Here is an 18,100-nt window from a genome sequence, read left to right on the forward strand (position 1 = left end):
TATCAACAAAATTATAATATTTGATGAACTTTGCACAGTAAATTTAGTTGTATTAAAATCGTTCCTGATCTGGCTGGAGGGAAAAAATACCGCCGTGGTAATGTGCGGAGATCATGGCCAGCCTGATCCGATTGATGGTGAATCTCCTCACGAATGGCTCAGGAATTTCGTTGACTATTATGAGGAAATCGACGCTGATTATAGATCCGATGATATTTTACTGACTGAATTTAAGAAAATAATTCGATTACAACCGAATAAGTTTCAATGCGATGTGATGAGAAGAATAATCGACGAGACTCCAATGGATATTTTTCTAAATTTGTGGCGTCCCGATCATCTGATTGTTGCTAGCAGAAAAATTGTTCGCGATGTTATTCAGGAAATGTTATTCAAGCTTCATTGCGAGAAATTTCCAACATTACAGGTGCCGTTGTGTTACAGGCCCGCTGATACCAGGAAACAAAATATCAGTGTTACTTTACCATGCGGAGAGGAAAAGATCTTGGTACTGAACGATATTATTCTTGTTGATATTAATCTTGTCAATGACGCGATAAATGCAGAAAGATCGCCATGGAAACTAGGATATGCAACAACGATACATTCGTCGCAGGGATTAACCGTGGATGGCCAAGTTTGGATTGTCGATGATAGAATTTCCTGGTCAAATTTAGTGTATCTGGCCGTGTCAAGAGTAAGAAAATTATCTCAGTTAGGTAGAATTCGGTTTCATATTAATGACGCTGGCGGTAGTTGAGTATCTTTCGGTATTATTTGTAATTCCTCCTTGGTAAATCCGCGTTGTGGCGCTAGCGAATCTAGAAAATAAATTGCTGGTCTCCCTGACGATCTTGTTACGGCGGATATTTTATGTGTTGTAACGCTCCAATTTGGATCGGTTGCTCTTTTTCTGCCTCCCTCGGCCTCGCCTTCTTTATATAAATACCTGACCGTGACGCTACCTAGCACAGGCGGAATTGTGGAATCTCGCTTTAGGGGTATATTCGATTTTGTAATTGCAATTGCGGGTTTCATTGCTATTGTTCGAGTTACTTCGTTATTTAGTGCGTTAATCACGTGAGGCAACCTCGATACCCAATCGTGAGATCGATTATCTTGGATGAATTCACGCGCGTATTGGTATCCGAATAATCGTTCTGCAAGAGTTTTATTGAATCTCTCAACGATAGCTTGATTGTGATGAACACCTACAATACCGCGACGGATTTTAACATTATTCTTTTTCATCAGTGAAGTAACCGCGCCAAGAAATTCTCGACCTGGATCAACCTGAAGAAGCTTCGGCCATGTTAATGGAGATCGTGAATAAATTTCGCTAAACGCCTTAGCGATCTCCGTTGCTGTTTTATTCGATAACGGCTCGGCTTCTTTATACCTGCTGGCGATATCAATGACTGTCAAGACATATTTATATGTGACTCCGTCGACGGTATCGTAAGGAAGAAACATTAAATCAGCCTGATGGACTTCATTAGGGACACTGACGGTGAAACTCGCGTACGGTATTTTCTTAGGCGGAGGAAGATATATTTGCCAGACTGCCTGTTTCGATAGCCACGATTCAGCAACGGATTGTTTTACTTTTGCTGCCTTGGCGAGTTTGGCAATTGCTGATTTTCCTCGCCAAAAACCTCGCGGAGAATAATATATCTGCTCCATTATAATTTACCAGCGCCGAGTACTAATTTACCTTTCATCGCGCCTTTTATCAACCAGGTTGCCAATTTTTCTTTGAAACTTTTGTCAGGAATCGCGTTTAGTGCGTGAATTAGCCTAATATCAGCGAGATGCCTTTGTTGTAAATCTCCGCTACGATACGCAAGATCATGATAGTAACACGCGTTATCGATGGCGTTTACTGGATCTTCGCCGGGATTTGGTTGATTATTATCGTTGAGTCTTATATCAAGCCTCGTTCCGGGTCCGCAGTAATTGTATCCTGGTAGATGCCTTTCTCCGGGATATTTCGCCCAGGGCAACCCAGGTAGATTTTTCATGGAGGCGGTAATGTCTCCTCCGATTCTTCTATTTTTTTTTTTACAAATCTGAATTTGCGTGTATTACAAACTTCGCATTCTCCTGCAATTGCATTCCTGTTGTTGCGTGTGACGATTTCGGTTGGATTTATCGTAGCTGTGCGCGTGCGACACTTAACACAATATAGATACATGTATTCTAGTAACATGAATGTAATTGATTTTTCAGCCACGAAGCGACGCGAGCAGGTGAAACACAACGCGGTGTTACCGAATTCGATAAGGATGATAATCATTGGCCCGTCCGGTTCTGGAAAAACGCAGTTGTTGCTAAATTTGATAATGCGATGGCTAAAATGGGATAAGTTGTATTTGGTTGCACCGTCAGTTGATGATCAGCGTTGTTATCAAGTGCTAAAGGAATTCAGCGACAATACCGACGAAGGCACAATCGAATTCATCACAGACATCAATGAAGCTCCATCAGTGGAAAATTTAGATGGTGATGTTAATAATCTTGTTGTTTTCGATGATGTTATGCTGGATAAGCAAACTAATCCGGCTAGGATATTCTCGCGTGGCCGACACAAGAACACCGATGTTATTTACGTAACGCAGCGATATACGCAGATTCCAAAGGTAATTAGGGACAATTGTAACATTTTGTCGGTTTTCAATGGCGTTGATATTCACACGCTGCGAAATATTCATCAGACCTGGTGCAACGGCGACATGGACATAAACAAATTCAAAAATTTCTTCAGCCGCGCCCAGGCAACACCGCACGGTTTCATCACGATTAATCTTCATGATCCGCGTAGTAGATATCGAATCGGTCTCGATCAAATTTATTCATAAATTTGCAGCCAAATCCTTTGCAAACTTCGTCGACGAAATAAATTCCCCCCCCCCAAAATCTTCGTTTTTTACTTGTCCAGAATCATTGATTTTGCACACAAAAATTGCAATCGGTGACGAATTTACGCAAATTAATTTTCGTGGGAAGGCTTATTTTTGAAATCTGAGGCTTCTACGGAGGAAGTTCTCGTAGGAAGCTTTATTTGGTCTGGAACGTCTGGTCTGTAGAACTTCCCTGCTGCTCCCAATATGATATAAGCATTACAACCAAAGATATGTTACAAAGTATTTATGATGTTGCCAGTTATGAATAACTGTACGAAATAAGAACTATTCACTTACAGAAGATCAATATATTATTTCACGAACTTAAAATTTGGACTTTAAGTTCGCAAAACTTGTTCTTTGAACAACATAACGTTATGCATCCTTGCCAATGGATACAAAATATGTCCTGTTTTGTGTCGCAAATCGATATAGAAATCATTAATGAGTCTTTTTATTAATGAAACCTGACGAAAACAATGTGGACCGTGATTAGAGTTTGTTAATCTAGCATATAAAATGTTTTCTATCTTGACGTAGTTTGAATATCATGAAAAATGAAAGACTATTAATAATACTTGGTGTAGAATCAACGAGAAATATTGTAAAAGAAGCCTTTGCCAAAAAGGTGTATCCGGATTATACTTCATATTCACCGTACTGAGATCGTGAGTAACTAAGACCTATCTCGTAATGGTAGTAAGGGCTTTGTTTGCTCAAAACTATTATTTTAATCTACTTCGTGTCATGTTCGAAAATATTCTCAACAATTTCATCTTTTCTTTGTTTCCATGAGATACGCAGATTCGTTTCATTCATTGTGGCTTTTTTTCCGATGTCCTGTTTTGAATTATACTTTTTTTTTTTATTTCAGCATCGTACTGTCTTTTCTATCCATATATATGATATCGACACGGGCTTCTTTACCTTTACCTTTGTCAAAATGTACAATACAATACAATTAAGAAAATATCATTCCAAATGTATAAGAACATTAAGTCGAAAAGTTATCACTTCTAAATCCAGTACGAAACATTGATTGTGTCTCCGGCGCTTTCATCTCTTCGCTCAGGATTTGTCATGTGTTATCAAACGTTTTGTGTTGTTTCAATATTAATACTCTTGACTGTTGAAATATGCTTTAATGTATTCACATGATTTATTTTATATCAGTCAAGCTGCTTCAGACAAAAACAAATGTAACGTTACGTTACATTTTAGAATTTAGTCTAGTTTTCTTTAATAGTAACCTATTTACTGAACAAGCTCTACAGTTCCCGTTGCTATTATTTAAATCTTTAACTTACTCGCGATCTAGGTGTCTTAAATATAAATAATACACTGATATACATCTATCAAAAATATTATGTAAGGACTTTTAAATATTAAATAACTGCTACGGTTCCGTAGTTTTACATGGATGAGGGATAAGCAACACATTTATGTTTTCTACAAAATACATTGTGTCTCAGAATGTAAGCTTTGATATGTTCAAATTGTATTTATTGATAGAGTAATATCATTTTTACCCCATGATACATAACGTATCAAAAGACATTAATATTCCAGTATGTGAACGCTAAAGTTTTCGTCTACTTTTCCTGATCGGTATTATTTTTTTCTTTCTTTGTTGGTTTCCTTGTATTTGCTTTTCCTCTTGATTGAGGCCATCCTTATCTTTTACTCTCAAACAGTTTTAAACTTAGGGCAGGGGTTCGAATTTCATAGTTTCTTAGCATGAAATGGCTTTGTGTCGTATTATCAATTTCTAATTTCATTGTTTTAAAAATTCTTTCAAAATATGATATCTAATGCCAACCGCGTAGTAACAAGAGTCTGAATAGAACTCTCATACCTGTAAAGTATCGGAACCATAACAGTTATCTTATAGTTAACAGTCTCTAGACTTTGTTATCTTAGCTGTACGTCAGTGAACAGGACTAACTTTTTCAACATGTCTTACCTCGAAAATGAGAACGGTCGAAGTTGTATTGTGGCGTGTTTGGATACCGTCCTCAATTTAGGATATAATGCTATATTAATTATTTCACATCAAATGCTGAGTTATGATCAAGGTTGCAAAAAATGTTGACATTTAAAATATGTAAACAATAAGAATAATATAATTTAGCTTGGGAAGAGAAAAAATGATGAGAAAAAAGACTGAATTCCAAATGTACCTCAGTTCTTTTGGGGAGTATCAGGGCTGATATAAAATCAATAAAGTTTATACATTGAAGCAGGTTTCAACAGTCAGGAAGCAAATTATTCAGACCAGTAGAAACGATTGAGATATCGCATGGCAACTATAGTGAGCGAATGGTAGAACTGACGTGAATCGCATTTATAGTTTGTAAGAGAATGATTAAAGCCAATTTTAGAAAAGGTTTAACAAAATAGTATTCTAATGTTGAAAAGTTATTTTCCTAATTGTTTTTCATTTTGGAATAAATGGAATGACATCGTCAAAATCGAAACGCACACAAAAGTTTAATTACTTCTAAAGGTAATCATCTAAAACTCTGTTTCACACAAGGCTATTTATTAATGAGGAAGATATGAGATGAAAGTGGCGAATCTAAGGATCCCTCATTGGAAATCACATGAAGGGATAAGAATATGTGAACCTTACGTTAAAAAGGCCAATTGTGTGAAGGTTTCTGTTTTTGTTTCTTCTTTCTTTTAAAGTGACCGTCGCTTTAAGTGATTTATATTTGTGACGAAACTTATTTGCAGATCTTTTGATTAACGATTAATTTCAGAACGTAGGGATAGCATGTATATATTAATGAATTGAAATGATTGATTGGTTTATTATTTTACGGCGCATCAGCACTATTAGGTTACTTAGCGCGAAACAAAATGTTATTTGTATAATCTTTGTAAAAAAATTATAAATGGTCATATATCGACCAGCGATATAAAAGAAGAAATGGTTGAAATTAAAAACGGTAAGATGGTAACGGTGCAAAATAAAGCTTTCCGATCAACGGGAGATGTAAATGTTCTATGGTAATGAAGAAAGATGAAAAGGTATTAAAATGGGACGGTATATATATTGCATAAAACTGCACAAGGTGATAGCATAAAAGTCTGAGTTTAGAGTAAATATTTACGGCTTTCAGGAACTCTGTAATACGAGTGATGTTTATAGTATCAAAATGTTCTTTCATGTCATACACAATGTAATAACGATCGCGCGTAGGTTGCAGGTCAAAGCACTCTATCATAAAGTGATTGACAGTGAATGGTTCATTGCAAGAAACGCACTCTGCTGGGTCTTCACCTTTTAGTATGTGGGTGTGGGTGATATAAGTATGACCAATTCGGATTCTTGCAATGACTATCTCCTCCCTACGAATCGTTCTGTAGGAAGGAATCCATTCTCCTAGAGTTTGCTTGATTGCATGAATTTTGTTATTTACAGCATCATTCCATGATGCCTGCCATTTCTGCCGTAAGGACTTTCTGATACTAGGTTTAAAATCAGTATACGGTATTTTAAAATCAGTTGGTTCTAGAGTAAGGGCCATTTTAGCAGCGCGATCAGCTTTTTCGTTAGCTTTAATACCAATATGACTAGGTAACCAACAGTATATTATATCGTGGGAGACACTCATCTCGGTATTTTTGACGAGTATGTTTTACAATAATGGATTCTCCAGTTTTCTATTGTGTAGTGACTGAAGTACTGATAGTGAGTCGGAGAAGATGATACTGTTTAAAATACGTTTGCTTGCTATATGTTGCAGAGCAAGGTCTATTGCTCTAATTTCGGCTGAAAAAATTGATGTTCCATTTGGTAAGCGAACTTGCGTTGTGTGATTTCCACAAACGAAGGCTGCAGCATCCTTTTCCTCATCCTTTGATCCGTCGGTATAAATTCTTGTGTAGTTTTTATATTCGGTGAGAAGTTCTTGATAACTGTTGTGGAAGACGGAAGGGTTTGTCTCCGATTTGTTTGAATCGTGTAGCGTAAAAAGTACTTTTGGTTTTTTAAGTAGCCAGGACGGAGATGGACGTTTTCTGAATTATAGAAAGATCAATTTTTGAACTGTCAAGGCTGGATGATATTCTAATGCCAAAGGAAGGTATGGCGTTTGGTTTGTTTTCGTATAAGGTTTTGTATTTGGGTTGAAAAACAGCCGAAAAAGCAGGATTCTGAGGGTTTGATTTTAATTTGAGAGCTTTCTGTGCGGAAAGCATTTCTCTACGATGCGATAACGGTGGTTCATTGGCTTCAGCTAGTAGGCTTTCACAAGGGGATGTTTTAAATGCTCCCAGAGCCAGTCTTACTCCCTGATGATGAATTGGGTCAAGCATTTTCAAATATGATTTTCTGGCTGAACCATGCACAGCGCAACCATAGTCCAGTTTGGACCGTATACACGTTCTATATAAATTGAGTATGACTTTTCTATCAGCACCCCAGTCAGTGTGCGCTACTACTTTAAGTAGGTCAAGTGCTTTTAAGCATTTAGCTTTCAAGTTCTTTAGGTGTGGAATACAAGTCAGTTTTCTGTCAAAGATAATACCTAAAAATTTTGTTTCCTCAACAACTGGAATAGGTGTTCCGTCCAGCGTGAGGTGAGGTTCTTCGTGGTGTCGTCGTAACTGACAGAAATGCATGCATAACGTTTTTGATTTTGAGAATTTGAAGCCGTTCGTACTAGCCCAATTTTGAATCTTGTTGATATTTTGCTGTAGTTGTCTTTCAATTGTATGCATATGCTTTGATCAATAACATATGAGAAAATCATCAACATATAGTGAGCAATCCACACCAGGAGTCAAACACTTGGTGATGTTATTAATTTTGATATTGAAAAGTGTCACAGATAAAATACTGCCTCTTGCTCGTGCAAATCTGAGAGAGTAGAGCCCACTCGTACCTTGAATTCTCTGTCTGAGAGGATGTTGGATATGAAAGATGGCAGACAGACTTTTAGACCTAGATAGTGCAGGTCTTTTAGTATCCCGTACTTCCATGTTGTGTCATAGGCCTTTTCTAAATCAAAGAAAACCGCTACTAAATGTTCTTTCTTGATAAATGCATCGCGAATGAATGTTTCTAGTCTAACCAGATGATCGTTGGTGCTCCGTCCATAACGAAAGCCACTTTGGAAAGGAGATATTAAATTGTTAGTTTCCAGGTACCATACAAGCCGAGAATTGACCATTCGTTCCATTGTTTTACACATGCAGCTTGTGAGTGCAATAGGTCGATAGTTGGTAGGATCTTCGCTATCTTTACCGGGTTTGGGAACTGGTATTACTGTTGCTTCTTTCCATATCTTAGGTAGATTACCAGTAATCCATAAATTATTAAAGAGTTTCAAAAGAGATGTTAAAGATGATTCTGGAAGATGTTTTAAAAACTGGTAATGTATTTCGTCAGGCCCAGCGGAAGTATCATGGACCTTGTCTAAAGCCTCCATAAGTTCTGATAGTGAAAACAGTTGGTTGTAGCTTTCCGAGTTGATGGATGTGAATTTTAAACGTGACTTTTCTTTTTGAGTTTTCAATTTTTGAAAGGTTTCGGAATAATTAGATGATGAGGAATGTTTAGAGAATGTATCAGCAAGAACATTTGCTATGTCACGTTTTGAGCTAAAATTGTTATTGTTCAGTTTCAGATGTCGGAAAGAATTGTGTTTTCTCTTTTCATTTATTTTGCGGATCGTGTCCCAAACTTTCTTAATTGAGGAACGAGAGTTTAAAGAGGAAACATATTTCTTCCATGATGCTCGTTTGCTTTCTTTCATTGTGCGGCGAGCTTTGGCCCGGAGAATACGATATTTACTTAAATTCTCGGGCGTCGGATGATTGTTAAATTTTTTCAAGGCTTCTCGGCGTTGCCGTATGGCTTCCTTACATTCCTTAGTGAGCCAAGGTTTTAGGGTTCTTTTACAGTTTGTTGAGGACTTGGGGATAGATTCTTCTGCAATGTCGGTTAAAATAGATGTAAAATGCTGAATGGGGTCGTTAACATTGAAAACTGCATCCTCATTCAGCCTAGTTTTACAGAGTGTTTCAAACTTGGCCCAGTCGGCCTTCTTTAAATTCGATTGTGGAATTACTTCATCAATTGTAGAGTTATGATTTACAAGGGAGATTGGGAAGTGATCGCTGCTGTGAAGGTCATCAGCGACCTTCCATTCATAGTCCAAAAGCAGCGAAGGAGAACAAATTGTCAAATCGATGCATGTGTATGTACCCGTGCCTGGGTGTAAATATGTCGGTGTTTTGGTGTTATATAGACACAGATCGTGTCTAGAAATAAAGTCTTCAACTTTGTGACCTCTGTCACTTATATTATTTGATCCCCATAAAATGTTATGGGCATCAAAATCCCCGAGTAAAACAAAGGGTGCAGGAAGCTGTTGAACAAGATTGTCGAGTTCGTTTGGTACTAGGTTAGTGTTTGGTGGTAAGTAAATAGAGCAAAATGTAATCACTCGATGTAGAGTGACGCTTACAGCAATGGCTTGTAAATTGGTGTTTAAATGGATGAAGCTATGAGGGGCTCTGTTGTTCACAATAACAGAGACTCCTCCTGAGGCCCTGTCAACATTCTGTGAGTAAGTGTTAAACAGGGAGTAGTTTTTAAGAGTGATGTTCTCCGTATCTTTCAAAAATGTTTCCTGAAGACAAAATACTGCAGGATCATGTTCGTTTAAAAGCAGAAGAATATCATTGTAATTTGCTTTAAGTCCTTGACAATTCCATTGCATGATGGTGTTCTTCATTATCCTTTTAAATTAAAGATTGTGGACCTAGGTTAGACTTTTCGCGGAGGCAATTTGTGTGGTTATTTCTCTGGAGGAAGTACGGGGGTGAATTTTTGTTGTTAGGTCTGGAGCTAACTTGAGCGCATGGAGCAGATTCTTCCTCATCCATGCTCTCAATGTCTCCAAACCTGTTATAGAGTTTGATGGGGTCATCTGACCCCTTTCGTTGTCTGTTTCCGTGAGACTATTTTTGACTTTTCGGTGATTTCGGTGGTTGGGTATTGAATGTAGTTGGTGTAGATGCCGTGATTTTCTGTGCTTGATAATGGGGGTATTAGAGCTTGGTGTTGAATCGGGTAGATCTGTTTGTGTTTGAGCGTCCTTCGTTGTCTTAGGATTGCTCTTCACTACAGTGGAGAAGGATGGGCCAGTATGGGTTGTTTTCGCCTGTACAAGTTTTCTGGCTTCTGGATAGGGAATATTAGTTGTGTATTTTACCCTCTGAATTTCCTTCACCTGTTTCCAGGTATCGCAATCCTTGGAATTTGCGTGGTGCTCTTTTCCACAGTTGACACAATGCGGAGTTGCTCTACAGTCAGCTTCCTGATGAGAATTGTCTCCGCATCGGCTACATATTTGGCTTTTAGAGCAGCGGACTTCGTGATGGCCGTATTTTTGACACTTATAACATCGAAGGGGGTTGGGAATGTAGATCTCAACCTTCACTTGCAAGAAGCCAACCTTGACCACTTTGGGTACTGTTGGCTTGTTGAAGGCGTGTACAATGGTGTTGGTGTCCTGTAGGTTGTTATTACGTTTAATACGTATTCTGCGTACTGCATTGACACCTTCATTTTTCATTCCTTTAATGATATCAGTGTCGCTGACTCCAGCCAAGTCGCGACAACGAATTGCACCTTTGGATGTATTGAGTGTGGTGTGAGCGAATGAGGTCACTGGAATATCGAAGAAAGTTTTTATTTTCTTGATATTGTCTGTCTGACCTCGTCGCTCACACTCCACAAGAAGGCAACCCGATTTCATTTTTTGACGCTCTTTGGTGTTCCAATCAACCCTGTAATTGTTTTCTCGATCACAAACGGACAGAGTGAGGTGAGCGGTTTCGTGGCATCTTTAGACTGTATAACCATGAAGCGTGGAAATAACTCCACACTGCATGGTTCGTCGTCAGAGTGAGATAGAGTTTTGGATTGTTTATTTTGATTTTTTTTGGAAGTTTTCATCTTGGCTTAATTAAAATTCAGCACCCGTGCTCCCCACCCACCAAGGAGCCCAACAAGGGGACACTTTTCAAGTGCCAGGGATACACAGATGCCATACTCAGTTGATAAAATTACCTTTGATTGACCCTGAAGTCGCCAATTTCTAGGGTCGGTAAAATTACCTCCCGATTCACCCGTGAAGCCACCGCCTTCTAGGAAGTATTTTAAGACTTGTGAAAGGGAAAGATAAAGGAATAGTCTATAGGGGCAACGGTGGTATCAAGTGAGATACAAGGAGAAAGATAAAGAAGGTGAGAGAGTAAAAAAAGTCTTCCGAGGGCTCGGCGTGACCAGCCGATTTGTCGGAACCGGGCCCATCCCGACCACCCGTCTAAGAGAAGTAGAGGCCAAAGTAGTGTATTGCATCGGAAAGCCTCTGCTCAACTACCAGGATTTTTTCCACCCCCGACACGGGCCGCAACCCACGGCAAACAGGTTGCCTCTACTTAGTCGCCTTTTACGACACGTAGCGAGGTACGTCGGGCCAATTCTACAAACCCGGACCCGCAGGGGGTAATGAATTGAAATAACGTGAATAAGGCTGTGTACTATAGTTAATAGAGAATAATTTTATTAAAGAAATCAGACCGTCATAGTCCAACTACTCTCCAGGAAGCCTCCATAGTGACAGCTAGTGAAAAAGGACGCTAAACAAAATGTTCGTATCCATTGGGAACGATGCCTAATGTTAGGTTGATAGCAGGTGAAGTATTAGAATGGTTTTGTATATGATTCAATAAATAAAAGCCATTATTTGGCTGATGAAAAAATGTTGTGATTTGCGGTGGTACGATTACTTATTAGTTATTATCATCTTAAAGGGATTTGTAAATGCCAATACAGCAAAATAAACCATGTAACAAATATTTTCACTTAAGTCTAAGTGTTCATAGGAAGAGGAGTAATGCTTATCCTTTCTATAATTAATGGTAAACTCATGAATTGTAGTCATACGGGAGTGATGACAATAAAATGGCGATGTTTTGCTCTAAAATAAACGTATATGTACATTTCAGGTTTGATATTTATACGGTGTTTCGTTTAGATTACTACACCCTCTAACGATGATAAGATTACAATAAGTCTTCACACTTAATTTATTGACTCTTTCTTGATAAAGCGATACAATTCCACTTTAGGCAACAATCCGGTGAACATCAGAAGTCGATTCAGGTCATTCTTTGTGAGACATATGTGAAATCGTACCTTTGAAAAGAGAAATATTAAAGCAGCCCATATAAGTAACAATATATGTTAACTTAAAAAGTGAGAGTCACTTTGCGTTATAGCACGTGTACGACTAAACCCTGGCCTCCATTAATTTTGTTTGAGAGTAAAGGTTACGGACAGCGATAAATAAGACGAAAACGGAGATACACGAAATCAACAAAGTAACAATGAAAACAAAATAGATTACAAATGTAGTAAAGACTATACTATCTTTCACGCACATGGAATGTTAGTGATTATTGAGAAATTAGGTATCATGCGGTAAAAAATATAATATTTGATCAGTAACAGCTTGTAAACTCATCGATAGTGGATTTGGTTAGATCCAAAGAACTTTGTATCAAACGTAAATTCTTTCCTTAAATTAACATATATTTGATATCTGATTGTTCCGGAAAGAAGTACTAATTAAATGTACAGATGGAAACATAATGATGTGGCCTAACGTTTTCGAGAGGGTAGAATAAAGAGTGAAAGCTTGCAGCCGATTGTAAAGATTTGTTACTATACTGCCCTTTGCAGTTCATGTTTGTATTTCAGTGAACTTTGTTTCTGTGTTTGGATTCTTGTTACGTAGAGGTTGCATTTGATATTATGTGTTCAAAGACCTCTTAAAAGATGAAATTAATAAACCTACAGAAACATTAAGATATCAAATAGTGCGTTCAGAGAACAAGACTAATATGAATGAGGAGAATATAAAACGCAATAAAATCTTCAATATTGACTATTATTGGAATGAAAATCTAGAACAGTCCTTTCGTACCTAAGTGTAATTCTCATACACGTAAAGCTAGAAAACCGTAAGCGTTATCTTATAGTTTCCAGTCGTTACAAGATGTTTGTCTGGATGTATGTTAATGAATTAGTTATTTGAAAGAGATATAGATCCCGAGGACGTTCGAGATTTAACAAATATAAGCAATAGGTGGCCGTTTGTATTCTTACGCGTTTTTAACCTCAGTATAACTTTACATTTTTCAGTGCCATTTCAGCATCAACATTTAAAATTATGAATACACTGTATTTCATGAGATTAAGTTAAAGAACCTAATATAACATTCCTACCCTTACACGGGCTCTCTATCCCAGAAAACACTTCTGAATATCAGTTGGGAAGGATAGCCTTACTTTATTATAGAGGAATTAATATCCATTTCATTCGTCAGAATTTTAGTTTGTTCCAAGTGTGGAACTACCGAATGTGTAAATAAAAAATGTATGTGCATTGTCTTGTCAAATTGCCGTGGATAAGGAAACAATTCACATCGCGATCGTATTGGCATTGGTCAGTTTGACTAGGATTATTGAATGTAACTTGGGAGATAGAAAGAACAAGCATTTCAACCAAATATATGTTACAAAGTGTTTATAGTGTTGCAGTTATGAATACCTTTACGAAATAAGAACTGATAAGTATTCAGTTACATAAAATCACTAGATTTTGTAATGATAAGAATGTAGGAAATTAAGGTCGTGAGACGTGTTCCTTGAACAACATATCATTACGCACCGTTTTGTGATCATTGGAGGGTATATTAATCTAAATGAAAAACCGTCTAAATATCAAGCCTGAAATGTACATTTGCGTTTATTTTGGAGCAACATATCGCCATTTTATTGTCATCGGTCCAATATGAATACAATTCATGAGTTTACCATTAATTATAGAAAGGATAAGCATTACTCCTCGTCCTATGAGCACTTAGCCTAAAGTGTAAATATTTTTTTAATGTTTTTTTTTACTGTCTTGGCATTTACAAACCACTTTAAGACGGTGTTAACTAATAAGTATTGGTACCACAGCAAATCAGTACATAATTTCATCAGCCCAATAATGGATTTTAATTACTTAATTATGATGAAAACCATCCTAATACTTCACCTGTCAACATCCTAACATTACGCACCGTTCACAATGGATACGAACATTTCGTCTTTAGGGGCTTTTAGTCTAGCAGTCACTACGGACGTTTCCTGGAGAGTATGTGGACTATGACGGTCTGCTTTCTTCAATAATATTACTCTATAATAACTACACCACAAAGCCTTCTTCACGTTATTTCAATTCATTAATATATACATGTTATCCCTACCTTCTGAAAATAATCGATAATCAAAAGGTCTGCAAATAACTATCGTCACAAATGTAAATCACTTAAAGCAACGATCACTTTAAAAGAAGAAGCGAAAAAGAAACATTCACACAATTGGCCTTTTTAATATAAGGTTCACATATTCTGATCCCTTAATGTGATTTCCAATTCAAAACACATGAAAGACGTTTCGATATTATTACCTGTATAATCAATACAGACATACCGTTTTGTCGTTTCAACATTCAGATTAGGCTTGTACCAAGAATGCACTCCTTGGCATTTTTAGTATATATGGTCTTACTACTTATATTGTTTAAGTTGTTTTTATAAAAATAATATCAAAAGCGCAACCTGTAAGTAAGTTACAATCTGTAATATGTAATAGACCATTGAAATAAACACGAAAGGCTAACTTCAATATCATTCCATATCGTATCCATCAGCAACATGCTTTCTCTCTTCCCCAAAGTCCCGAAAACATTGAATACATTATTCTATGCTTCAATTGGTACAGTTCATTTATCATTTTTTTTTTCTGAACATTAGGATATCAAAATATATGTTAATTTAAAGAACAAATTTCTGTTTTGTACAAAATACATTGCGTCTAACAAAGCAGGCTTTGATATATTCAAATGTTTTTTTATTTATTGATACAGTAATATATTTCTGACCGCGTGATACATAGGGTATCAATGGGCATTAATGTTTCAGTATGTGAACTTTAATGTTTGCGTCTACTTTTTCTGATTTATATATATATTGTTTCTTTCTTTCTATATTAGAATCCTTGTATTTGCGTTTTCTCTTGATGATAGCTTTCCTCACCCCTTACTCTCAAACAGTTTTAAACTTGGTGGCAGGGTTTAGATTTTCATAGTTTCCTAAAATGGATTTGTGTCGTATTATCAATATCTTATTTCAATGATTGCAAAATGCTTTGCAAAATAATATCAAATGCCACCTCTTATTAGAAAGAGTCTGATTTGAACTCTCATACCTATAAAATATAGAACGATAACAGTTACCTTATAGTTAACAGTCTTTAGACTTTGTTATCTTAACTGTACGTCAGTGAACACGAATAACATTTTTAAAAGTGCCGATCTCGAAAATGAGGACGGTCGAAGTTGTATTGTGGTGTGTTTGGATGCCGTCACCAATTAAGAATGAAAGAATATATTATTATTGAAACTGAAAAGCTGAGTTATGATCAAGCTTGTGATGAAGGTTGACATTTAAAATGGAAGCAATATTAATAATATAATTTAGCTTTGGTAAAGATAAACTGAAAACAAGAAAGGAAATTGAACTACAACTATTATGTCACTCAGCACTTTTGGGGTGCATCAGGGCTGGTACAAAATGAATAAAGTTAATACTTTACAGCAGGTTTCAACAGACAGGAAGCATATTATTCAAACGAGCACAAAGGATTGTGATATCGCATGGCAACTATAGTGAGCGAAGAGTAGAACTGGCCGTAACCGTATTGCTCCTTTTGTACGAGATTGATAAAAGCCAATTTTATAAAACGTAAAAATAATATTATAAATATAAAAGATATGAAATTATATTTGAGATAATGATATCGTCAGAAACAAAACGCACACAACATTTGCATTCCTTCTAAAGGTAAACATCTAAATAACTGCTTCACACCAGGACATTTATAAATGAGGAAGATAATAAATGAAAGTAACGAATCTACGTATCCAATGACAACAAATTGTCAGTTGAAAGATCAATGTGTTGAGATTAGTTTCGAACGAGACTCGAATTATAGTACAAAATTGTAAATGAGCATACACAGAAGTTACCGCTTGGTAAACTAGGTCTAATTTGTTTTCATATCTGTATCGTGATTGTGAAATACATTTTGGTTCTATGTTTAAATATGTTTCTTATTGGCTTCTATCGCAATATTTTTCAGTTGATTATATAGATAGTAATATCAAAAAGTTCGTTGATTGTCATCACATTAAAAGCGTATAAAGATGTAAAAGTATTTTCAACCTAGATGGACCAACCCTTGTAAAGGTCCACGTTGCTTTTTCGTTATATGTCATGGAAGGCTTTTCCTACTTTAAATAATCTGAACAGTCCAAAATAGCAATTGTATGATACTTACATGCCACGCATTTAGGTAACAATTATTGTTAGACTGTTTGGAAAAGCAATATATGTTGATGTCATGAAATAATGTGGAATTGGGTGAATATTGTACTTCGAGACGGTAATGTTAAATGCCAAAGGTCAAAACGTGGCAGTGAATATATCTACGACAACGAAAGGTTTGTCACAGAAGTATCTTGTATATTATGCATTAAATAAATCCCAATCGTCGCTCTATACAAAACGTATGCGATTTCCTTTAAATTTCAATTTTTCGCTTATTATTTCGGTAAGGAGATACTAACCGGCAACGCTATGAACACTTTGTAACAGATTTAGGAAGTGAAGTCAAATTCACACAAGGTAATAACACTGCCATACGATTCGGTCCTTGCCCACAGTAACTCAAAATTACAATGCAAGTGAACTATTATGACACTTTTGATAGTATAATTCTCAGATAAAACTATCATGCTGGTAAATTTATACTATATTATTAGTTATGCTATACAATAAAGTAAGAATACCTTTCTCATGCGACGTTCTAACTTTTTATATTGATTTTGATAGATTGCTTATACACTTTTATTTTCACTCTTAATCTATTGGTCTAGTTTGAAATATGCTTTGCGGATAATGAGACACAGACCAATTTAGTCTAAGAACCTATACAAATCAGAAATAGGTAAATGTTATTGTCTTATCCAGTTTGTAGATGTTCATAATGGAAAGAAGAAATAAAGCAGTTCCTACATTGATCAATATCTTTCATAAAACCTAGAGCTATACTGCGACAAAACACTAGTGTGACCTAACTCTGCCCGTTAATTTGAGTAGGATTGCGAATAGAAAATAAGGACGATCATAAACTTTAGACAATACATAAGATCAATCGAAACCATCAATCAATGAAAGGGAGAAGATCAGCATAATAGAAGGTAAAGAAGTTACTAATACTTGCATACATGGAAATAGCAAATCCAATAGCAACATTATATATTATGCTGTTCTAAGGGAAATTTTGTATCAATAAACACCAATTGAAGATAACACATCTATATATTGTAAGAAATAATCTATTTTGAAAACAACTTCAATTATTTCCTTGAATGAACATATATTTGATATCCCAATGTTCAGAAAATAATTATGGATTAACTGTACTGATTGAAATATAGAATAATGTGGCTAACGTTTGTGGGAGGTTTGTGTCGAGGGAAGGCTTGTAGCTGATGTTAACGAAGTTTACAAAGCTGTCCCATGCTGATCTTATTTGATTTTTCAATGCGCTTTGTTGCATTTGATATTAGGTTTTAAAAACCTCTTTAAATCAATGAATCAACACATCGTTTGAAAAAGCGAGTGTGGAGGAGAAGATATGATGTCAAGGACTGTAATTGTAATAAAGAAAAGATGAAAAGTAATACAACCCCAACAAATTGACTAGTAATCGAATAAAGATGCAGTAAAGTCCTTTTCATACTAAGTGTAACTTTCATAACTGTAAAGATCCGAAACAATGATCATTTGCGAAAGGTTAACAATCCTTAAACTGTTTTAGATGTACGTCATTGATCGTAATTTTAATTTGTACGTTTTTACCTTTAACATGAATACGGTCAATATCGTTACTGAGTAGCGTCATGAACTGGGAATATAAAAATAAATTAACGAGTTAAACTAGAATATTGAAGAGAGATGTAGAAGGTGAAGAAATTCAATAGTTTATACTGAATGCA

The sequence above is a fragment of the Sinohyriopsis cumingii genome, unplaced genomic scaffold (assembly GCF_028554795.1).
Source record: "Sinohyriopsis cumingii isolate HCF-2022 unplaced genomic scaffold, ASM2855479v2 utg001276l, whole genome shotgun sequence".
NCBI lineage: Eukaryota > Metazoa > Mollusca > Bivalvia > Unionida > Unionidae > Sinohyriopsis > Sinohyriopsis cumingii.